At 43.4% G+C, this 24,685-nt stretch overlaps 1 protein-coding gene across 10 annotated transcripts in view; it reads left to right on the top strand.

Annotated features, from left to right (window-relative positions):
- Window positions 1–24,685, top strand: part of SIPA1L2 (signal induced proliferation associated 1 like 2) — a 212,733-nt gene that overhangs the window by 37,440 nt on the left and 150,608 nt on the right. For all 10 annotated transcript variants that reach the window (XM_032430396.1, XM_032430397.1, XM_032430405.1 and 7 more), the window contains one exon: window positions 10,452–10,509. The gene's annotated coding sequence lies outside the window, so the exon portion shown is untranslated. The remainder of the gene's footprint in view (window positions 1–10,451; window positions 10,510–24,685) is intronic.

The raw sequence follows: 24,685 nt of genomic DNA, 5'->3' as shown, positions 1-24,685 counted from the left end.
TGACAAGGTGGTTCGGCAGTTGATTTTGTTTTGTACGTATGAAGCATCCCACGTGAGTTCTTCTTCGGGTGGCTCCAGAAGAGAAAGGTTTTTGTGCCTGGAGGGACACCTTGTCATTGCTGCTGGTGCTTTTCTTTCTTCTTCCTGAGCAGAAATTTATCTGGGGGATAGTGAGGACGGATTTATACTTTGTGGGTGAGAATGGCTGCCTTCGTTTTTTTTTTTGTTTTTAGAAATTAAGTCGTTCAGGTTAGTTGGGGACTCATGCATGGATACTTTGCCCCGTTTTATTTTTCTCTTGAGTTTTCTGATTTTGTGGAATGGGACGAGGGACTCTCCAGTGAACGTGGACTCCCCAGGCTGGAGTGAGTTCCTTAGAGCCTGTTGAGAACAGTTGAGGTTTCCTTCAATTGCTCTTCGCATTAGGAATCCCCAGTTGTAGAGGCATTGTGGAGCCGATGTGCTGGTCTGGGTAAAATGAAAATGTCTGATAAAATATTAATAAATACCTTATTGGACGTCTGCTCCCGAAGATGTAGATGAGAGGAGCCTAGACGTTCTGTTTTATGACTGTCTTTTTAATTGACTTCACTATGATCAGATAGACCAGTGGGATCATTGAGAAGATATCAAAGGGCGGTGTGCGCAGAGCTGTAGCAAAACCCACTGTCCCAGCCCCGCCCCCACGCGCAGCAAACACACAAGGTCTTGAGGAGGAGCCCAGGCTTGGTGTTTTGCTTTCATGTGGGATTTTTCTGGAATAGCCGATGAAGCCAAGCTAAGTAAATATTATCTTCTTTTCATGTTGGCCTTTTGTTTCAAAATACCATTCCAACTCTGTTCTCTAGCTTTCTTTTTATTGCTGATATTATTTTTACCGATCAGAGGTACCACCTTTCTAGTCTTGCTCATCACGCTTTCCTTACTTTGGAGCCTGTGAAATCTTTCATTCAGTTCAAGAGGCATTTATGGAGTGTTTGCAAGTCAGGAGCAGTATTATTACCAACCTGCATCTTTGTTTTTTGTCGTTTCTAGAAGCCCTGAGATTTGCATGTTCAGTATCAGCACGCCTTCGCTGCCTCTTCACTCTGCCTTTTCCCTCTTAGGTTATTCAGATTAAGAGAACTTTGTGATGGAGAAAAACTGTTCCAGACGGACTTTCTTCCTCCTTTGTTCTCTTTGTGCTGTTTCACTGCTGTCCTTCTTTACCCTTCTGTGTGTGCCCACAGCTGCAGGTGCCAAACTGTGGGCCCCTTCTTGGGGGTAGGAAGACTTCTGGAGGGCGAGAGAGATCGGAAGGAAGGGGGAGGAAGAGAGGGGACATTAGAGGAGATTCTTCTTCTTTGGCCGGTTTCTGTTTTTGCAGAGTTCCTAACCTTTGGCCCGTCTCATTCTTACCCCCGACTTAGAGACTGTACCTCTTCATGTGTGCTTGTATGACGAGGCCCACGTTTTTCTGTGGTGGCCGGATGACCACTGCCAGAGATGAGGTTGTAAAATATCTTCTTTCACTGGGGTAAAAGGGGGACTCAGCTAGAAAATAAGCAGTAGCCTCTAGACTGGGATACTGATTTTATTTTTAGGACTGTCACCTGAAGGTCTAATATATTGGTACCGAGAAAACTGATGGAACCCATGTTTTCTTGAATATGGCTGATCACCTAAATGGATGGGTAAAGGTTATTCTCTTATTACACTTCACATGGCCTCCTTGTAATTTTTCCCTACATTGTGTATCCAGTTACAGAAGTTAGCTTTGCCTTTTTTTTCTTTTTAATTTTTTTATTATTTTATTTTTTTAGCGAGAGAGAGAGAGAGAGAGAGCACAATCACGGGAGGGGCAGAGGGAGAGAGAGAATCTCAAGCAGACTCCATGCCCAGTGTGGAGCCCGACACGGGGCTTGATCTCACAACCCTGAGATCATGACCCGGGCCAAAATCAAGAGTCAGAAGCTTAACCGACTGAGCAACCCAGGCGCCCCATCTTTGCCTTTTCTACATTGATGTATATAAAAGAAAGATCTATGTCTCAGTTGAGTAGATACATAATTGTTCAAAATCTGAAGAAAGTGAAATAATGGGGCATAAATGAAATGCGCCCTTACTTCTTAGTAAATGGTTGATACATATCAGCTGGGATACTCCTCCCCCTCCCCCCGCACCCCAAAGGTGACAGCATAGTTATTATGTAACTTTGCACCGTCAGATTTCTTTCTCCTGTTCCGGATGTGGTCAAGCCTACAGCAGACAAAAACATTTTCCCTTTCTCATTTTTCTTCTGTCTGGTTTACCCAGCCTGTCATAGATTTTCATCTTGCACTTTGTGTAAGTGATATTTAAGGATGACTCAAGAAATGCATCTGGTCATGGGCTCTGTCCCTTTCAGTGTCAGAAAACAGAGATGGCACTGCTAGCAAGGTTCTTAGTCAGGGCATTTTACCTTTTATGGACACCAGTAGGCATCTGTGTGAATTTAGACTTCTGAAGTTTATTATGGTTGCTATGAGCAGCTACCCTGAAAATAGGGAATCTACTTAAATTTCTGAAGTATGTTTTAAAGTTTCTTTTCTTGATTGACTTAATGAACACTATTTCAGGTGTATAGTAGAGGATCCCCCAGTCTTAAAATGCCCCACCAGCACCTCATAACATCGTTACGTCAGAACTTTGTTCAGCCTGTAGAGAGCGTGGGATACCATGGGTTTCCGAGTGCACTCCATTGGATCATGGGTGCTCCTAAGGTTGGATCAGCCTTCAGCTCTTAAGATAACAAACCACCACATTAAGGAATGATACTTTCTTACTCGTTAAGCTTTGCTTGTCTCCATGCAGATAATTAAAGCAGGCTAGTGAATGGAAGGACATGTATCAACTGCGTGTGCCAAGTTCAACATCCTTTTTTTTTTTTTCCCGGGTAGGTGTGCTTGTGGTGATGCACGTGACTCCACCAGGCACATCTTTCTGCTAATAAAAATGTTCCCGGTTCTCATGCTAAAATTATATCATTATTCATCATGTGTTACACACTGGGTAGAGGAGGGGGTGTTCACTGAGCAATATCATGACTTTTTGCTGCTCTACCCCCTACTGAAGCGAGTCTGAAAACCACTGGGTGTGTGAGCGAGTGTGGCAGGGCAGAAGGCTCTGGAAGAGGCGGCTGGACAGACCACTGGTGCTTGGTTGCCTTGGTTTCGAGTTTGGACTTTGTGGTCACTGAGGAGTAGTTAAAGCTTTCTAGCTCAATTTAGCAAGGGCGTACTGGTTCCCAGGAGTCCTTCTTATTTATCTTGTTTGTGGGAAATACTGAAAGAGCCCAGAGTGTTTCCTCCGCCACATCAAGGACATCTCAACAGTCATGGAAATTTAGTTACTCTTAGAAGTTCAGGGAAAAAATAATGTAATAAATTTATGGAAAAGGGCTGCAGACTTGGAATTGTGACATCATTACCAGCCGTTGTTTTCGAATATGAGAAGCTTGCCTGCTTAGGATGATGCATTTCACCAACTGTGTATTGATTACCTATTAAGCCTTAGGTCTCTGCTCATGAAGAATTCCTGATTGAAGGGGGCAGACGTCTATAAATAAATCATCATCTTTGAGACTGACTGAAAAATGTCAGAACAAAAGGTGTGAGGATTGGTCTCTGGGGGTAGCAGAGAACAAGAGACGCTGTCTGTCTAGGAAGTTTTTCTTCAAAACTTTTTTCGTCTGGAAATGTCTGAGAAAGTTTTGTTGGAGTGAAGGCCTTTCACTGAGGCCATGAAGGATGCTGGTATTTTGGGTGATGGGAAGTCTAGCGCTTATTTATTTGGGAAAGATCCTATTGATACTGTGACTGAGGCCATCTTAGAAATTATTTGAAGGCTATGTTGAGGTTTAAGTTATGCATGGCACTGTTTTGCACAGGTAATCCATCTGGTTATGAATGACAGAAACCCAACCTTAAGCAAAAAAGGAAAGTAATGCTCAGGTAACTGAGGCATCTAGGAAGTAGCGTGCTTTAGGCTTTGTCGGGTCCAGGGCCTCTAACATGGCCACAGAGACTATTCCTCTGGATCTTGACTCTGCTCTGCTGAGTCCTTCACGTCACCCTCTCTGTGTGATGGCAGCCAGTAGTCCGAGCTCACCTCCTCCTGGGTTAGCACTCTTAGCTGAAACGGAACTTCTCCCTCCCCAGACCCCTGTGCTATCCAGGGAAGATGTGGATGACTGGGCTTTGGTTCTGGACACTGAACTAGGCACCTGTGAGGATGAGGGGTTGCTGTGCCCCGAGGGGTCCAGTGGACAGCATTACGTAGGGGGGCAGGGAAGTTTCCTCACAGGAGCGAGAAGAAGGGAGTGTGGGCAAGGTGTGCGGGGCAGACAGACGCTGCAGTTATCACGGGTCATGGCAGCAGAAGAAGCCTCCTGCAGGGAGAACAGAATGGGCTGCTGAGGTATGGAGCATGGGTTGAGGGGGAGGTTTGGCAGGAAGGATGGGAGCTCAGCTTTTTGCATGTTGAGTGAGAGGTGCTGGTGGGGCATTTGATGCGGCAGCTAGCTGTTTGGGCCCTAGAGAATTGGTAAAGCTAGCAGGGTACCAAAGTAAGTGGTCCATTATAGAGAGAGGCATGAGCTAAGCATGGAGAGGCATGGAAGGAGCTTAACTAAGCTCACTGAGGAGGATCATGTGTTAGGCTGAATCACATGACCTTACTGCCTTTGTAGGTCAAAATGGCCGCACAGTGGCAATTTCACATGGTTCAGTCTCTTCCATGGGAATTCCGGCTAGAAATGCCTGTGTTCTTTCTTCCAGCAGATGTGTATTGTATGCTCTGCACGTGCTGGCCTCCCCTGGTCTCATTCTCTGCGGCTTTCAAGTCTCTACAGAGAGCCAGTCTTTTCTCCTTCCTCTTTCCTCCCTTTCCCCTTCTCCCTTTTTCCCTTTATCCCTCTCTTCTTCCTTCATTCTTTGGGAAATATCAATGGGGTGCTTTTGAAGTGCAGAGCACAGTGCTTAGTGCTGGATATGTAGGGTGGACCCGTGCCCACCCTCCTAGATTCTGGAGTCTCGATATGAAAGCAGTGTTGGAGGGCTGATGGGATGCTCTGTGAGGTGTGGTGGTGTAGGGCTGATGAACACTCTTAAGAGGTATTGGTGTTGTAGGGCTCATGGGATGCTGGTGATGGTATGGTGTTGTAGGGGCTGATGGAATGTTCTATAAGCTACGGGGAGCCATCCAGGTCCTAGATTCTTCTTGATTCACCCTGGGCCAGGGATGGGGGAGAGGAGGCCTGTCTGAAAGTTGAATAGGTATGTACCGTGCTGATAGATGTGAGAGAATGGGACTCTCCCTGCTACTCCTCACCCCTTCGCCATGACTCAGCTACTCCAGTGTTATTTGCTGTAGGAAACCTTTGATTACCCGCCTCTCTCTTCCCAGGTAAAATTTCTCCTCCCCCTCCCTGGTGCCCCAACAGTACCCTATTAGAGATTTCATCCACTGCATCCCATTGATGCTCTGTTCCACTTTTCCTATGTTAAGGCTGGCTCCCTTCATTAGGCAGTAAGCTTTAGGTGACAAGAACTATGTCTTAATATGGACAGCGTTTAGTAAAGTGTTTGGATGCTGGAGGTGCTGAGTAAATATTTATTGAATGTTGAAATAACTTTGAAGGGACTCTGTTGGCAGAGCCCTTCTGATTTCTACCAGACTTAAAAAGAATGCCAGAGTATATACACAGGGAATATTATTCAGCCTTAAACAAGAAGGAAATCCTGCCCGTATGTGAGAAGGATGAAGTTGCAGGACATTATACTTAGTGAAATAAACTAGTCACAGTAGGACAAATGCCACATGATTCTACTTACATGAGGTATCTAAAAATAATCAGACCCATAGGAACAGAGAGTGGAGTGGTGGTTGCCAGCATCTGGGCAGGGGGCAAATGGGGAGTTGCTGTTCAGTAGGTACCAAGTTGCTGTTATTTAAGATGGATAAATTCTAGAGATCTGCTGTACAACACTGTGCCTATTAAGTTAATAATACTGTATCATGCGCTGAAACATTTAAGAGGGTAAGTCTCCTGATAAGTGTTCTTACAATACATTTAAAATATATATACATATATATATATATATATATATATATATATATATAGTAGCCACCAATCTTCCCCCGCAAAAAAACCCCACCTGAGTGACGTAGCGCATCACGCCTCCCTGAAATCACAAATGAAATGTCTGCAGTGAAACCACATTACCACCCATGTTGAGAGTTTTACCTGACCCGATTCACAGCGCAAACAGACTCTTTATAGAGTGGTCGGTCATTTGCTTGAGGCTTGAGCTGACATCTTGTCTGTGATTTAGACACCTGCGTAAAAACAGACCTTTAAATGGACTGAAAACGGTTAACAGGGACCCCTCAGTCTCTGGGTGTCCGTGTGCAACTGGTGGGAGATGGTAAAGCCTGATGACGAGTGCAGGTGAGCGGTCAGTGCTGTTGAATGCTGGGCGTGACAGGTGCACTGGCTTCCAAAATGCATTTCTTGGAGCAGATGACGTCTACAGAATCCTCCGTGATCCCAAACTCTCTCTAGGAACTGATTAGCTGTTTGAATCTGGTGCCGATTCCATATTTGGTTACACACTTCTAGAGGAACTGTCTCCTGAAATGTGTGGTGTCCTTTTGGAGCGGATGAGGTCTGGGTTAGGATTCTAGCTGTGCACCCCTGGACCTAATGATGATGCAGAAGATGTGGTGATGGTTCCTAGATTAGGTAGAGCCACTGTGGCTGGCCTGTTGGCCCAGCTGGGGGCGGGGGTGGTCACAGGCAGGTATTTCTTGCACACGTTGCCAGAGTTCACAGGTGTAAGGCCAGAAATCAGTGCTTAGAACTTTGCCTCTTGGAAACATGTCATTATTTGGAAAGGAATTTTTATTTTTAAAATAAAAAACAAAAACAGATTTAGCCTTTCTCTGGTGCTTTTCCTGAATACTGGTGAGCCTGTCCTAACATTGGAGAAATAATGACTTTGAGCTGGGTGGAATATTTTTATTCTTCTCAGTGGAAAGTAAATATTTGCCTTCACTTTCTCAGAACCCTGTGTCACTGGGAAAGCAGCTGAAGAACCTGCTGGTAAGAACAAAGGGCCAGGCCTCTCTTTGCCTGCAAATCTGGTTTTCTGGCAGAGCTCCCTATTGAAGTGTGAGTCGTCCCCTCTCAGCAATGGACCAGGGAACAGGAGAGCATCTTGCCTTTCCCTGACCCTCTCTCTGCAAGACAGCCCACAGTCCCAAGTTCTGCTGTTTGAGAGGATGAGGCTCTGCCGAAAGCTCAGTAATTTTCTTCTTGAAAGCAAAAACAAGGCAAAAGACAATAGCCAGTAGCCTCGTATAAACCACCTGCTTCGTAGGAAATGAAGCGAACTCTGGAGACCCCAGTGCCACTTGGAGGATTTGTCCTTTCCTTTCCTGTCGGTAAACAAAGGCAGTTGGTTGAATGAGTGGGGGCATGGATTGTTTACAGGATGTTTGCTGTATCAAAGGAAGGAAAAGTGCCTTTTACAGAGTTGTGTTCATTGTGCGGGGGATATTACAACATCATTTAAAGGGTCTCTGCTGGAGAAGAGAAATTAACCACAAAATATTCAGTCGTGAAACACAAACTGTTTAATCAGTAGGACTTTTAAAGACTTATTTCATGAATTACAGTTGAGGGTTTTATAATATATCAGCATTAAAAAAAAATGTAGGAAACCAGAAAGCCTCTTTAGAGAAAAAATAATGGGTTCCTAAGACTTTGAAAAATATTGATGCTTCAGAGGACTCAGATTTTTTTTTAATTGTACAGGTTCATGCTTTGTGTGCAAGAAACATTTATCATTTATAGTACAGTTGTGTCTCCTATGTAGGCCTTTCCAGGTTGCCTTTCGGTGCTATGTCTGAATCCCTGGTGTTCCGGCTCTGTCTGGAGACCCTTTTTCAGCTGAGAGGTGTCATGAACATGACAGAGTGAATGAATGCTTGGTTGGACTTAATAAACTAGTGAAGATTGAAACAATGACATAAGATGCCCAATAACATATTCTTTTTCTAATTAATGTTGGGAAATCTTTTGATAACATACTTTGGTGTTGTGTGTGTATATGTGTGTTAACCATACATAATATAATTTTTAAATGTGTAGTTCAGTGGCATTAGGTATATTCATATGTTGTGCAACCATCTGTCTCTAGAGACTTCATCTTCCCAAACAGAGATTTTGAACTCATTAAACACTAACTCCCTATTCTCTTCCCCGCCCCTGGCAACCACCACTCTACTTCCTGTCTCTATGAAGTGGATTATTGTAGGTGCTTCATAGAAGTGGAATCCTATAGTATTATCCTTTTGTGACTGATTTATTTCACTTAGCACCATGTCTTCAGGGTTCATCCATGTTGTAAAATGTGTTGTAATTCCCTAATTTTTAAAGCTGAGTGATACTCTATTGTATAGATTTACCACGTTTTGTTTCTCCAATCATTGGTGATGGACACAGGTTGCTTCCACCTTTTAGCTATTGTGAATAATGCTACTATGAACATGGGTGTATGAGTATCTTTTCAAAACCCTGCTTTCGGGGCGCCTGGGTGGCTCAGTCATTAAGCGTCTGCCTTCGGCTCAGGTCATGATCCCAGGGTCCTGGGATTGAGCCCCACATCGAGGACTCAGTGGGAGGTCTGCCTCTCCCTCTCCTGCTCCCCCTGCTTGTGTGCACTCTCCCTCTCTCTCAAATAAATAAATAAATACATCTTCAAAACCTGGCTTCCAATTCTCTTGGATATATACCCAGAAATGGAATTACTAGATCCTATGGTAATTCTGTGTTTAAGTTTTTTGAGGGATTCTCCATACTGTTCTTTTAGATTTTTAAGCTTAGAAATGGTTATATTGGCTCCATAAGTTAAGTCAGTGAGAATGTCCTTCCCCTCCCTTGCCGGTGCACATAATCTTGAGTTCAGCCACAGTTGAGGGACTCATAATAGTAAGGTTTCATCCCCTGTTTCAATGCTTCATAAAAATGGAGACAGACTGAGAAAGGTGGGCTTTCTAAAGCCACGGCCAATCGTTGCCTTGTTGGTAGGTGGCCCTGTAATTGATCACCATTCAATGTGAGAGGGGCACTGTTAATACTGTGCCGGGACCATAGTCATAGACCCTGCTGTCCCGGCACACCCCACTTACTGGGGTCTGTCTTTTTTTTTTTTTTTTTTTTTTTTTGAAGATTTTATTTTTTGACAGAGAGGGAACACAAGCAGGGGGAGTGGGAGAGGGAGAAGCAGGCTTCCCGCAGAGCCGCGGTCCTGGTGGCGGGTGGGCCCTGCACTGAGGGGCCCTTGGGATCATGACCTGAGCCGAAAGCAGACGCTTAACGACTGAGCCACCCAGGCACCCCTGGGGTCTGTCTTTTGTAGGGAGCAAAGTGCAGGACTCTGGCAGGATTTAGAGAAGCCACATTGTTGCCATTTCATCCAAGCTGTGCATCTTAACATTGTCGCGTGTTGATTCTGCATGATGTCAGGAAGGAGTGTGGTCCTTAGTGCGCCTGGCTGCAGTTCAGTTTGCAGAAATTCTTATACTTACTGTTTTTAGAAATGATATAGCAAAAGATCATGATTTGAGGAGCCGGACCGACTTGAGTTCACACCCTGTCCTCTGTGATTCACTTTGCGCAAATAATCAATGTCTTAGAGTACTAGTCTCCTCATCCGGGAGGCAGAAAAGGCCGATTTTGTTTTTCAGTGATTCTGGATATTGAAATCACATGGAAAGTGTCTAGTGGAGCACTTAGTACTTAGTGCTGCATATCCAATATTGTCCTCTCCCATTGTTATTAAAAGCAGATGTATTTTAACAGAAGTTAGTACCCAAAATCGACACCTAGATTAGCAGTTGTCAAAATTTTGGTCTTAGACCCCCCCTTGACATCTGCAAAACTTATTGAGGGTCCCAGAGAGCTTTTTAGTATGTGGCTTATCTCTACGGATATTTGTGATACTAGGATTAAATTTGAGGAGTTTAAAAATAGTTACTAATTAATTAAAAATGGCAGTAAGCCCTTTGCCTTTTATTATAAATAACATGTTTCATGAAAATCACTCTTTTCTAAAACAACAACAAAACATTAATGAGCAGAATGGCATTGTTTTATAGTTTTGTAAATCTCTGTAATATGTGGCTTAAGAGAAGACAGCTGGACTTGCAAGCCTTATGCACTGTGATGCTTCTAGAAGACTCCACTGTGTCCTGGTGAGAGGAGCGTGGAGAAGGGAAATGAGGTGTTTTGCTGTGAGAGTGGATTGAACCTGGTAGACCCCTGGAAGGGCCTTGGGAACCCCTGGGTGCCCTCAGACCATGCTTTAAAAACTGCTGACCTAGAGTTTTTCTGTGAGTCTGAACTGGGTCTCTTTCTTCTCTTGTAGGTTCTTGCTCCTGGTTGAGCGAGCTGGAGCCCTGGAGCCTGCTGTTCTCCCAGCTGAGGTGAGCCCGCCCCCCACCCGTACCCCAAACCACTGCTTAGAGTTTTAAATTTGGGCTTCTGTGACCCATGAATGGTGTTTTGTTTTGTTTTGTTTTTTGTTTTTTGTTTTTAATTGTTTCTGTTCCCTGTGGCTTAGGGGTCGAATGTTCTGATTTTTTCACCCCTCCAGCCCACGCATAGATGAGCATTGCTTTAAGGAGCTGTTTGAACTTGGGGATTGCCTAAATTGGGGGCTTCAGAAGGAGTGACTGACAAGCTCCAGTGAGCATCCCTTAATGTGTTTGAAAGACTATGAATCTTTTTTTAAAAATTTTTTATTGTTATGTTAATCACCATACATTACATCATTAGTTTTAGATGTAGTGTTCCATGATTCATTGTTTGTGCATGAGACCCAGTGCTCCATGCAGAACGTGCCCTCTTTAATACCCATCACCAGGCTGACCCATCCTCCCACCCCCCTCCCCTCTAGAACCCTCAGTTTGTTTTTCAGGGTCCATCGTCTCTCATGGTTCATCTCCCCCTCTGATTTCCCCCCCTTCATTCTTCCCCTCCTGCTATCTTCTTTTTTTTTTTTCTTAACATATATTACATTATTTGTTTCAGAGTTACAGATCTGAGATTCAACAGTCTTGCACAATTCACTGCACTTACCAGAGCACATACCCTCCCTAATGTCTATCACCCAGTCACCCCATCCCTCCCACCCCACCCCCCACTCCAGCAACCCTCAGTTTGTTTCCTGAGATTAAGAATTCCTCATATCGGTGAGGTCATATGATACATGTCTTTCTCTGTTTGACTTATTTTGCTCAGCATAACACCCTCCAGTTCCATCCACGTCATTGCAAATGGCAAGATCTCATTCCTTTTGATGGCTGCATAATATTCCATTGTATATATATACCACTTCTTCTTTATCCATTCATCTGTCGTTGGACATCTTGGCTCTTTCCACAGTTTGGCTATTGTGGACATTGCTGCTATAAACATCGGGGTGCACGTACCCCTTCGGATCCCTACATTTGTACCTTTGGGGTAAATACCCAGTAGTGCAATTGCTGGATCGTATGGTAGCTCTATTTTCAACTTTTTGAGGAACCTCCATATTGTTTTCCAGAGTGGCTGCACCAGCTTGCATTCCCACCAACAGTGTAGGAGGGTTCCCTGAAAGGCTATGAATCTTAACGTTGGTTTGTGTCTCTCTACATGGAGTGTCCCTTAGATTCTAGGGACAAAGTGGGAGCATAGTGGGGGATACGGGGCTGCACACAGGCCGCGGTCCTGGTGGCGGGTGGGCCCTGCACTGAGGGGCGCTTGGGAGGAAAGTGATGGAGGGCGAGGTGGAGGAGGGCCAGGGCTCCCTGGATGAGGCCCAGCCATCTTCCTGGGGCCCCACTGTGTCACCGGGGACACCTGCCTCCCACGTAGAATAAGGCAGAGCTCCCTGATCCCCTCTTTGTGTGTGTTCACAAGTATTGTATTTTCCATAACAGCAGGAAATCGGACGGGTTTGTGACGGAGCTGTCAGGAGTAACCATCCCCTTGCACGTTCGGTCTCTGGCCTTTTACCCTCCAAGTTCTTTGATGTGGATTTCCTCAAAACAGACCTATTCACTTAGTTAACGATGTTAACAAACTAGTTAGTGATGAGCCCAGGAGAACTTCGCATGGATGCATTACTTATACCTAATCTTGTCTTGGTCTTCCAGTATCTTCAGCTGGTCCAAAGTGTCCTCTCGAGTGCCGTCCTCTCCCTATGGGGTCCACTGTAGGGTCAAGTCCCGCACTTAGGGGTTAGGTCTATGGCTCGACTTTGTTCCCACAGCCTTTGTTTCTCTGTGTGTTGGTGCATTTTGAAGTCTGTGGCCTGGGAGCCTGCACTTTAAAATGTCGTTAAGTGGACAAGCATGTTTTCAGTGGCAAGGTACCACAGGTTTTCTTGGTACCAAGTATAAACACAGCAAACATACGTGGATGGTGAGATGTCAAAACTACTTGCAGGAGAGAGAAGACGATGGGGAATGAAGGCAACAGTAGCGAGAGGTCTGTTCCTTCTTGTGTGGGACTCAGGGGACTTGGCTGAAGTGCTAAGGACCTTGCTGGAGCCTGAGTATATTCTAATAAGGAAATAACAAAGAGGGGCATCATTTACTTGTCAGCACAGGAAAAGGGAAGTATTACCTGGGTTGGTTTAAAGGAAAGACTCCCTCCCTCTGCTCAGCTGTGCTTGTCCCTCCTGGTTCCTTGGTCCTTGCTCCCTCCTGGTGAGTAGTTCCTTCTGTTCCTGGCCTCAGGCCCCTGCGGGGCATGGGCTGCCTGGACCCCGCTCTGACCCGCCTTTGTCCCTTGCTATGCTTTCCAGCACCGTGGGAACTAGCTCCTGCCCGGTATGAACCCTGCTAGCTCCTAGCTTGCCGGGCTTATTCCTGATCAGGTGCATACAGCAGCTAGCCTAGAGGATACCTTGTCCAGATTAGTTTCTTTATGGCTAATTTGGATGAGTGAAGTTATATTGATTTTTCTACAATACGAGACTATGTAAACATTTGTGACACAGGCTCACGATTTCAAGCATACTGCATTTTGTCGAAAATTACATTCTTTAGTTTTAAAATTTATAGGTGTGTTCAGTTCAGAAAACACAGAAATATATAAAGTAGAGCATCAATCCCCCCTATAATCTCACTCCCCAAAGGCACTCACTGCTGATAGACCTTCTTTTAAACCTGCGTGCACACTCTAAAACAAAAAACAAAATAAAAGTGGGATTACTCAATTCATACTGTTTTTCCAGTTGCTTTTTTCTTCCCAGTACATTGTAGCTGTCTTTTCATTGTCAACATTTAGGTAGTTCCTCCTTTTTTTTTTTTAATGATGAATTAGCTTTTATGTGTAGCTATACTATAATATAACTAATCCCTGTTGAAGGACATTTAGGTGCTTGTCGGTGCTTGGCTCTTATTAACAAAATGCTTGTATGTATATATAGACTTATGCAACTGTTTCTTTAGGATAAATTCCTAGGAATGGAATTCCTGGATGAAAGAGTATTCATGCTTAAACTTTTGGCAGGTACTGCTAATTGACCTTCAGATGGGTTGTGCCCTTTAGGATTCCATCTGTGACTCAGGAGTGAGCCTCTAGCCGGCACCAGCTGTGAATAATCTCAGTATTTTGTTTCTGATTCTAATGTAAAAACTCTTTCATTGTTTTGATATTTATGTTCTTTTTTAAAAGAAAATTAATCCTGAAGTTAGGCACCTTTATTGGCTACTTGTAATTTTTTTTGCCCACTTATCTTTGGAATTATTGCATGTACCGATTTTTTTTTTTTGAAACTTTATTCTGGATATTAGTCCTTTGTGACATGATACAAGTGTTTTTGCAAATTCTCAGTTACTGTCTTTTTTTTTTTTTTTAACCATTTGAGTTGCTTATGATGTGAATCCGGACGAACTCTTTAAGAGCGTAGCATGTAGTAAGGCTAGTCTTTTTTCTGAGTTGAAAATCCATTTCAGATGCTGTCCTAACACAGGTTATGATTACAGCCCAGGTCATCACGAATCTGTCTGTTGTTATAAGGTATGAATGAAGTTCATTTGCTTTGGTTCCTCTATTTTCTCTTGTGCAAGGATCATTATTCTCACATAGATTTATATGTAGAGAATACGTTGCTTGAAATCTACAAATTTTGTAAGAGCATCGGAACTGAGGAGGTACTACACTGGTTTAATTGCTGACTTGTTGCGTAATCTTAGAGGGATGGTTTTACCATTTGGTCTCCTCATTTTCCCATTGATGAAATTAGGACTCCTTTAGCCTTCACGAAGGCTTAGCAGCCTGTTTATCAGAGGATCAGGAGACTTGTTCTATGGGAGAAATCAATTATTATCATTAAGGGATTAGTAAGAAAAATTTAGACTGAGCTCCAAATTCTGGTCCTTACAAAGATGAATAGGATTTTCCAGGATAGCTGGTACCATACTGGTCTCATGGTGTGTATTCAAGCCTTCAGATTTCTGATAGGAATTAACTCTTTAGGCATCTTCTTATTAGAAAGGAATATCTTGTTCCTCCTCTCTGCTCTCAGCTTTACCTTCATCCTTGCACCTTCTTGGAATCAAAGTAAGTATTGGCAAGGGGTGCTAGGCTTCCTTTCAATCCTGTTCTTTTTTCTTTTTGGCCAACTTTGTAAGGCCAGGGAGGTTCTAAGGCTCTAGTGGACCTCAAGAGGGGCCTCAGTTTATCTCCACTGACTTAGAGTGTACTTACAGGTAAATTTCTCATTGTCCTGCCCAGGTTTCTGCAGAGGCATCATACTTCTTAGATGTCTCTACTTAGGGGAACAGCACCGGGTGGATGCCATCTGCTTGCTTCTGGTAGCAAGGTGCCAATGATTGCCAGGATCTGGATGTCGAGATGAAGTCTGAACTGTGATGGTACCCAATCCTTTACTCAGGCTCGTAGACATTGGGAAATGCACTGGCCTATATATAAAATGTTTGGGTGATCTCACACCTCTTGCTGAATTTCATTTTTTGCTGCTTATACTCATGGGGTAACACAGACATGTTCCAGATTATGTTTCAAAACATTCCATTTCATATTCCACTATCAGCCAGGTTTAGAAAGGGTTAGCCACCTCAGGCAAAGGATTTTAAAATCTGAAGACCTCATGGGAGGGAGGCCATGGGCTCTCCCGTTCCATGCATCCTGGAAGTTGATTTAGTTTAGTGAACATTTATTGGGTAATTTCTGTTGGCAGAGCACTCTGTTAGGAGCCAAGGGAAACAAGATGATTAAAATGTGGTCCTTCCCTTTGAGAGTTTATGATCTAACAGGGAAGAAAGAAGCATATACAAATAGCTCTCATAAGAGGTTTGATTGCTGTAATCATCAAATACTAGGGAAATACCAGTGAGCTGAGTTGACCATGGATCTCTGCACCCAACAGGTAGGTTGGCATGTCATAGGCACTTAATACACATGTTTGAATGGATGAATGGATACATTGAGACACATACATTTTAGTGTGCTTTGTTCATAGCAGAAAAAGATGTATGGAAACAGACGATTTGATGGATTTGTGTATGATCACATAGGGTATGAGATTTGGTGAGGTCACCAAGGGCATAGGGCAGGCTGAGCAAGATCCACCGTGGAGCCATCCTTTTTCCTCCTACAATGGGGGCCATCCTGCTGGTTGCTCCTCCCAAGGCTGGGAGGACTCTCTTGAGCCCATCCCTTGAACAAAGTAGGGTTTGGTCCTTCATGTGACAGGTCCAATGCTCTGGTTTCTTGTGGACTGATTCATGCCAGTCACACTTAAAACTGCTTTGTACTTGGAATTCTTTTTCTTTCTTTCTTTTTATTTTTTTGTGAATCATTAGTCATTTCATTTTGTTTTTTACAGACTTGTCATTTATTACAGTAGGGATTATTTTTCTTAATTCACAAGGTAAGATGCACTTTTCTTGATAACCAGGGATTTCTTTTCCTTCTCTTTTTCCAATTTCTTTTCTTACCATTAGGTTCTGTCTAGTCAAAGAAATGACAGTGTGCTTTGTGTCCATATTATTACAAATAATATTTCCCAAAATGTAACCCCAATCAATGTAATCACCTGGGAGGGACTTTATGATGGAGTGAGGCAGACCATCTCATCTGCAATATATTTGCAGGCCATTCTCTCCTCTTCTCAGTAATTATTCTAGTACACTACTGCAACTTTATTTGCTTACTGTTACTACTATATGGTAGATAATATTTTAGTACTTCAGCTGTCCCATTTACTCTCCCAGCAGTTCTTTGAAGTAGGTGTTATTATCCACATTTTAAAGATAAGGAAGCTGAGGGCCAGGGAGGTCAAATGATGTGCTCAGGGTTACCCAGCTAATCAGTTATAGAACCAGGAGGAGCTGGGCTCTCAGACCTCATTCTTTGGCAATGCCCCAAAGGCAGGTCAACTTCTGGAGAAGGCTAAGTCATCTGTTTCATCTTATCTTACGGAGATTGCAAGACGTGGTCTTATTTTCTGAGAAGAACCAACAAGAAGAATTGGTGCAATTACACCGATCCTGTCCATATATCCATATATCGATCGCTCACAAAGATAAACATTTGATGTGTGAGACCAAATAGAATCCTAGCAAAACCTGAATGTGCATAAGATTAATATGAAACAATCATGGTATGTTCTGATACTCAGATGAATGTTGGGTGAATGACCTGTCCATGACCCCAACACCCGCTTGAAGTAGCGAGCCTCTCAAAACGCACTTGGCCCTGACCATCCTGAAAGCTGGACCTTTTCCTGGTTGGTCGAATCTTCACCTGAAGTGGCTTCTCAGTTGTGGATGACCTCTGCAAGGTGAATGGGATGAATAGTCAAGTCAGTATATTAGGAATTCCATTACAAATGGTTTACAGCACAATGTCTAACTTCGTGTAAGTCTTCTGGAGAGTTCTTATTTGGAAAGCATTTGCAGTATCGTCTTACAAAGACACAATTGTGGACATTCCCTTACTGCAAAGCTGCGAATACCGTCCTTAGTTTGTGCACCTGAATGCCACCAGGGCGCTCCCACAGAACACATTGTAACTTTGTAAGTTACATCTCAGCCTGGTGTGTTTTCTTTTCCCTTGTTTGTTATTAAACATTTCGCTGGAGGAAATATGGGTGGAAGATTTCATAAAGGAAGCATTCAGTGAGAACAATGGATAGTGTTAAGACTTTGTTTCTGAAGTAAAGTAACTGTTTTTCCTCGAGAGAAGCAATTCAGGGGTAATTAGCCATGTGTCTGATAGAGGTGGAGAGAGCACCGTCACATTTTGGGTGTCATTCCAAACTCAGCCCTTGTGCCTCACTCCTCTGTGGTCTGGGATGTTGTAGCATTGCAGGTCTTTTGGTCCCCTTCACACCTGACATATGACATAACTGACAGAAAATCATGGCAGTCATCGCATCTGTAAGGTTGTTTATTTGGAGAGTCTACACGTGTAGTGAAACATGCTAAGTCTTTATATTTAATTACCTAACAACTGTGAACACATTTCTAAGATCGGATTCTTTGATTTTCTCTTTTACACTCAATATAGCGATAATAGTAGCCAGCATTTGTGGGCACTTTCTTGTTCTAAGGCTTGTTGTGAGCCCTTGGCAGGTACAGTTTCCTTAAATGCTAACGGCTTCTGCCGCTGTCTTCCATGCCCTGAGGATGCAGGGACTCCAAGGACAGAGATGCCCAGGGCTCATATATGCATGCATCTGGCTTTTAGCCAGAGTCCGTGCCGGCTCCCGTGGATTTGCACAAAAACATCTGGCAAACGGGCTTGGTGCAGATAGTATAGGTTAGCGACAAGAATGCAAACGAACCTTTGTTTTAAATTTGGCCAGCGACAGGGTCTGCCACTCAGCTTGTCAGATTATTAGCTTCATGTAACCTGGGCAATTTCCTTAATGTTTGATGGGCCCCAGTTTTGATATTGGCAAAAAGGGTATAATAATCTATTGTAAGATTTTCATCCAAATTCTGTGAGGCAGTGCTTGTTACAACTGATCTAGTCATTTTATTTATGTCCCTTTGATTTTATCTGAAAAAGCAACTGAAATCTTTTTTTTAATTTTAAAAAAAAATTTTTTTAAAAGATTTTGTCAGAGAGAGAGAGAGAGAGAACAAGCAAGGGCAACAGCAGAGAGAGGGAGAAGCAGGCTTCCCACTGAGCAGGGAGCCCGATGTGGGACTCCATCCCAGGACCCTGAGATCATGACCTGAGCTGAAGGCAGTTGCTTAACCGACTGAGTCACCCAGGCGCCCCTGAAATCTGTTTGTAAGACACTGTAATTTATTCTCCCATCTGGGCTTTGTCCTCTCCCCACTATAAAAATCCATGGTCGAGTCTCCTTTTTGTAAACCTATGGAGAGAAGGAAAAGTGAGCGCTAAGGTAGAACTGGGGATGAAGGAGTACTAAAACTGAGGTGGTAAGTTTTTACTCTTTTGTGGTCTTATCTATTTCATAGTTGCCTATTGTGAGAGGATTTTTATTCTTTCCAGGAGTGGTGTCTAGAAACGTAGCGCTGATGGCCTCTTTGTGGCCCATCCTCTGCAGGCTGAGTGCCCGATGCTCACCCCCTCCCAGCTGGCTTTTGTTGCCCGCCTCTCACCTAGGCAGTGGACCTGACTTGGCCTAAAAGCCTTTGTTGTTCTAAGCAGTGGTTTTCACCCTTCACTACCCATCTGTATCACCCAGCAAGCTTTTAAAAATACCAATGCCTGATTTCTAAAACTGATACTTAGAAACTGAATTGCGACTGAATTTCCAATGTCTGTGTTTTTTTTAAACTTCCCCAGCTGATTCTGATAGGCAGGGGAGGTGGAAAACTGTATTAGTGTGGGGGAGACCCGGAAGGGCCATATTCCATCGTTACTATAATGTCATTTTCACCGTCAGTCGTGTCTGTTTCAGTGATGAATGGAATCTCTTGAAAGTGGCTGTGAGTACTGTAGAATCTAGAATCATGTAGAATCAGTGCCCTCTTGCCCCCGCCCGTCCCTCTCCCATCCAGGCTGGAATGGCTCAGTGGGTCCCAGGTGTTCAGACAAGGTCAGGAACCCGGAGGGATCCATGGAGGGGGTGACCACAGGGGCTTAGGTGCCGCCCGCGAATACGTTTGGTGTTCTTTGCCATTCCTTTGTCTATTGTTTGACAGTTGAGTATGTAGGAATTATTCCTCGGTGTGATCTGCCTGCCGAACCATACTATTTTTAGGCACTAACCCACACAATAGGTTTATAAAAAGGCTATTGAACCTTTTGAGGCTCTGCTGGATTTGGTCTGACAAGGGCTGAGTTACAAGTAGGCTGTCCCGCCTCACAGTTCAGGCATGTAGGATTTTTTTGTTTTTTCTTTATAAAGAGTCTGAATAGCCTAAAAATACAGAGGTTTGGCGGTCTGTCAGGTGATGCTCTCCTCCAGTGTCCCGGCTTTCCAGACACATCACTTTGCAGGTGTTTGTTAGATTGCTAATTTTTATTTGTTCTTCTTTTCCTTTTAACATGCGCCAAAACGTGCATAGTTTGTAGTGCTAGGGGAAAAATGAACACATGAAGCATTTTCTTATTCTTGAATCTCTGCTCTCTGTCTAAAAAGATGCGTTTTTCTCCATTGGGGAGCTCTGCTTGTCCGGGTCTGCTTATCAAATGGGATTAAACAGATAAAACTAGTACTAGATATTAGTTTAAACTTGTTTTTAAAATGACCATCAGAACTTGCTGGATTCTAATCCATTGTCAGAAATATGCATCACTTCCATTAGGAGGCAGAAATATGAGTTTCCTAGTAGTTGTAATGGAAAAACAATCTCTTGTTGTAAAATAATGTGATGCCCTTAAAGTGTCCACATAATAGATTGGATATTATTTATGATTCTTTTCTTCCTTTATTGCGTCTCCTGCCATTAAAATGCCATAATAGGCAGTGTATTAGAATCACTGCTGTATGGCTTTGACTTTTTAGAGTACACATCTTCATAAAGACCATACCCAAACTAATTCACAATGAGGCACTTAGCCAAGTAAAGATTTTCTTTGGCAGTGCTTAGTGAGGGGATAGACTCTGAGCTATGTTGGATGACTTTTAGGATTGATCCTGATGATTTTTTAACTCCTTCTTTATGCTGATTACAAACTTATGATTCCTCTTACTCTTGGGATCTGTGTCACTCTATAGGGCGGGCCTGGCCGGTCTTGTCAAAGGGAACATTTTGATTTTCTCAGCCACATTTGGACATTTTTTCCCCTTTTCTTCTCTTCATTATCTCTCTCTGGGTCCCATGCCCTCTAACCCCCCGTGGGGATTTGTTGCTGACCTAGGGAGCTCATCCGTGTTCATGCCATAGTTATTCTCTTCGGGTGTCAGAGGGGAGCTGGAACAGTGGGGACACTCCGGGTGCTTGGCTCTCTGGCCTCCCCTTCACCTCCAGCCCTGAAGACGCCTATAATTTCCAAACATGCACATCAAGAGCAACCAGAGGTCTCTGTCAAACTATCCATTCCCAGCCCACTCCACATGCTGCCCTGTGTCCCCTTCTGTCCTGCCCCCGGACTTTGATTCAGTAGGTTAAGGTGGAGGCTAGTAAATGGAATTTTCATCAAGATCATTCTAATGCAGTCGTCTGCATGGCCCGTTGAATGTTTGGGGACCACCTATGTAGTTCCAAGCCTCACTCTACCGATGAGACATTCAAAGCCCAGCAAATGATGAGGAACTTCACCAGGGTCACACTGGAAGACGTGCCAGTCCAACATAGAAGACAGGGATTCTTTACCTTTGTATGGTGAATGTAGATGGGGCAGAAATGACCAGAAAGTTCACAGGGCTATATACCCTGGACACACGTTAGTTCTCTATTTCGTGTTATTGGAGACTCTGTGTGTTGTGTCTCTGTGACAGAGAGGAGCATGGGATGAATAGGTGAATCTGTGTACTTACCTAATCTAGGACCAGAGTCAGAGATAATGAGTATGAGATCCAGTTTGAATTCTTGTACATTGAAAGAATTGTTAGTGTATTATTTTACCATTGTTTTGGCCTCATGTTTGTGTTGAGTGGATGTTCCGGTTTAGCTTTGCCTGCTGATAATAATATAAGCAAGCTTCCTTGGACACAGCAGGTACGTAACAGGAGCTATTCAGAGTCTGGCAAGGAAATGCCTAAAACATACAGTCCTTATTCTGATCACATGGTGACAGACGCATATTTGCACATCCATTTAAAATAAACAAAGCTGACTTCTTAAAATTTATCTGAAACCTTATTCTCTTTTCCACTGACAGACAATTATTTGGAGTTGGGAAGATAATCTGTGGGGATAGGAGGTCATTGATGGCATTTATCACAAAGGTCCAGGAATTCATTTTATCTGGCTGACTTTATCTTATTGACATGGGGATTGTGGTCTACCTCCCAGGGAACTGGTCCATGTAGGGACATAGGGAATGATTTTTATACGTGTGCACAAACATGTAATGATCATGATGTGTTTGTCTGACAGGTGGTAGGTACTTGATAAATATTTGATGAATGAAAGTAATGCTTCAAAAAAGACTTTTTTTTTTATATCTATCAAAATTCTAGCTCAGGATACTGCAGTTTTCTTATTTACTTTTTTTCCTCCTCATAAATATCTGGGCTCTACTATCCAGGATCTTTAATGGAATAATTTACATTTCTTATATCCCACCTTTTTTATTTTGGTATTTTTCCAGTAATGATACCTCTCATGATTCTGTTTCCTTTGAGGAAATTATATCCACTTGGAAGCTTCCATTTCTGGTCGGTTTTAGAACTTACCACCAACACAGCCTGGGTCTGAGGCCTGCTTTGGGAGAAGCTTTACATCAAGATCCTGGGCCTCATCAGTGAGCCTCCTGAAGGCTGGAGGCCCCACTCTGCCCCTGGCCTGGGCCTTCCTCCCCCTCAGTGCTGCCCCTCCTGCTCTCATCTGCCAGAGGCACAGATAGTGGAAGCTGGAGGTTCTTCCTGCTGACCATGTTGACCAAGAAGCAGTGACGTCCTTTCCATGAGGACTGAGCCATCCCTGGAAAACCTTCCCATTTCTGAGGGATTATGCCCTTTTAACGGGAGCCGTGAGTACTCCCTAGCCCAATAGGCAGAAGATCTGAAAAAGAAGACTCCAGATTCAATTTTGTATTTCCCAGGGTTTTCTTAAAGGCCACTGGGGTACAGGATTGACAGGGAAGAGCCACTTCTTTCAAATGTTATTGTTTGGTTATAAATTACTAATGATCAGATTACTGATGTCTTATTAACTGCCCGGTTCAGGGATGTGATTTGGGGTCCAAGGTGGCCAAGTGATTCCATCTAAACAGTTTTGTGGGAGAGCAAAACCCGGGATTGCTGGCTGCCATGAGGCCCCAAGCATCCCAAGAACCCTTATTTTTAAACTCAAACTAAGTTTCTTTGTTGGCAACACAGGGATCATTCTGTTCTGAGCTAATTCTTCTGTGGGCCCTGAAAGGCCAACGATTCTGCGTGAAATGGAGATAAAGGGGTGGACGGGGATTAAAAATCATGAATGAATTAGGGGGAATCAACAGGAAGGAAATTTGTTTCTAGATGGATTTGCTGACATGTAGGTATTACCCTCCCTGGATCACAGAACTTTTATTCCCCTGGTAAATAGATAGAGTCAACTTATACCTAATTCAAATTAGCCTCCTGAAGAAGCATCACAGCTGATTCTGACAATTGAGCTATTTCCTGATTTAAAGGAGTAGACAGAGATCTTCACTTACTGACAAATTGAGGATATTTATATTTGTATCCAAAGGCTTCTTGGCTTTGGAGGGGTATCCCTGTCAAAAGTAATATGTGTCCTGTGTATAATATCTGGGTAGAAAGAAGGAAATAAAATCACCCCAAGTACCAAAACCCAAAGATGAAAACTGATAATATCATCTTTTTTTTCTATGAATTAAGTGTGTCTATGTATCCATGTGTGGTTGTATTATGTAGTTGTAAAGATCCTATGTATATATTTTAATATATATGGATATATTATAATATATTTAATTATATTTATATATTAAGGCATTGTATATATATTGAAGCATTCTAACATTGTACATCTCATTACCTCATGGTCTTTATAAACAGTATTTTTATGCCAGAACATTTAATATATTTATTTTACTGAAGCTGGCACACTTCTCAAGAACACAGACCTAGGGGCGCCTGGGTGGCTCAGTCGGTTAAGTGTCTGCCTTCGGCTCAGATCGTGATTCCCAGGGTCCTGGGATCGAGCCCCGAATCAGCTCCCTGCTCATCGGGGAGCCTGCTTCTCTCTCTCTCCCTCTGCTTCTCCCCCTGCTTGTATGAACACACTCTCTCGCTCACTCTCTCTCAAATAAATAAAATCTTAAAAAAAAAAAACGAACACAGACCTGGGCAAAAAGGGGTTGTACTTTTCGCCCGTGTAGTTTCCAGGCTTGGTGCCCTTGGCTGTGGAGCTGAAGGTATATGGTACCTGTTAGATCTAACTGGAGCCGATTGAGTTTATATCGTTATTTGCGCATATTGAAAGCGTCCCTCCTGTATGAAGATGTGGAAGAAAGAATTGATTACATGAGACGCTGGTGCCCAGTGATAGAGCTCTGCATAATGAAAATAATTTACTCAGCCTGGCTGATTTCTGGCACAATCCCTGCCTTCCCATTGGCAGGCAGGAGGGCTGGTGTCTGAGGTTGCTTGGGCAAATTCAGACCCTCCCCTACTTCACATCCTCGAGACCACCCACCCACCCACCAGTGGGATGAGGACTCTAAAGTGTGAAATTAACACATCAAGTGAATTTATATCAGGGTAGCCTTGGGCTGGTTTTTGCAAATTAAATTTGTAGAAATTAGCCTCAGCCCTGCCAAGGCAGCATTAACTTACTACTGGTGAAGCCAAGCTCTTTCTGTGGCATTTCTACACTGAGAGAGGAGTTCAGTTGTACACCAGGACAGTGAGTCTTGCTGAGTAAATTGTGGTCTGTTTGGTTAAACAAAACAGAACAAAAATGCAGACAAACAAAAAACAAAAAAAACAACTGTTGACCAGAAGTGATGCTCCTCAATAAAGCACGATTCATGTAGTGTAGAGGTTTGAAGAAAACATGCATGAATACGTGGGATAGTGCATCAACGAGCAGAAATGCCAGCCAACTCTTCTAAAAGACTTTTATGGGTGATATTCATTATTTGGCATTCAGAAAAAAATTTTTTTTTCATCACACTGAGATGGGGTCCATCTCTCAGAGCTATAATCACATTAACCAAGCTCACTAACCGGAGTATGTAACACGAGTGTCCACTTAGTAATTTATAGAAATAAGTACAGTCATGGGGACCTCTTCTCAGTCCCCACATTCTCTGCCTCAAGGTAGGCAGAGATCTGGAGGTTGCTTGGGACACTTGCAGTGGGAACGGGGGAGATTGAGGAATGAACAGTCACTGGATTCAGGCAAGGATGTCACGAGAGAATATTCCTTGTCTAATGGCTGAAGTGCCTTCTCTGGATGCCAACATTTGCTCCGGATTCTCCTTTTTCCACATTCCAAATGGCCGACCCAAACTCCGTTTTCAAATTCTATTTTGCCATTAATTAGG

The sequence above is a fragment of the Phoca vitulina genome, unplaced genomic scaffold (genome assembly GCF_004348235.1).
Source record: "Phoca vitulina isolate PV1807 unplaced genomic scaffold, GSC_HSeal_1.0 scaffold43, whole genome shotgun sequence".
Lineage (NCBI taxonomy): Eukaryota > Metazoa > Chordata > Mammalia > Carnivora > Phocidae > Phoca > Phoca vitulina.
The sequence above is the reverse complement of the archived record's forward strand: the minus strand, read 5'-3'. Positions and strand labels throughout refer to the sequence as shown.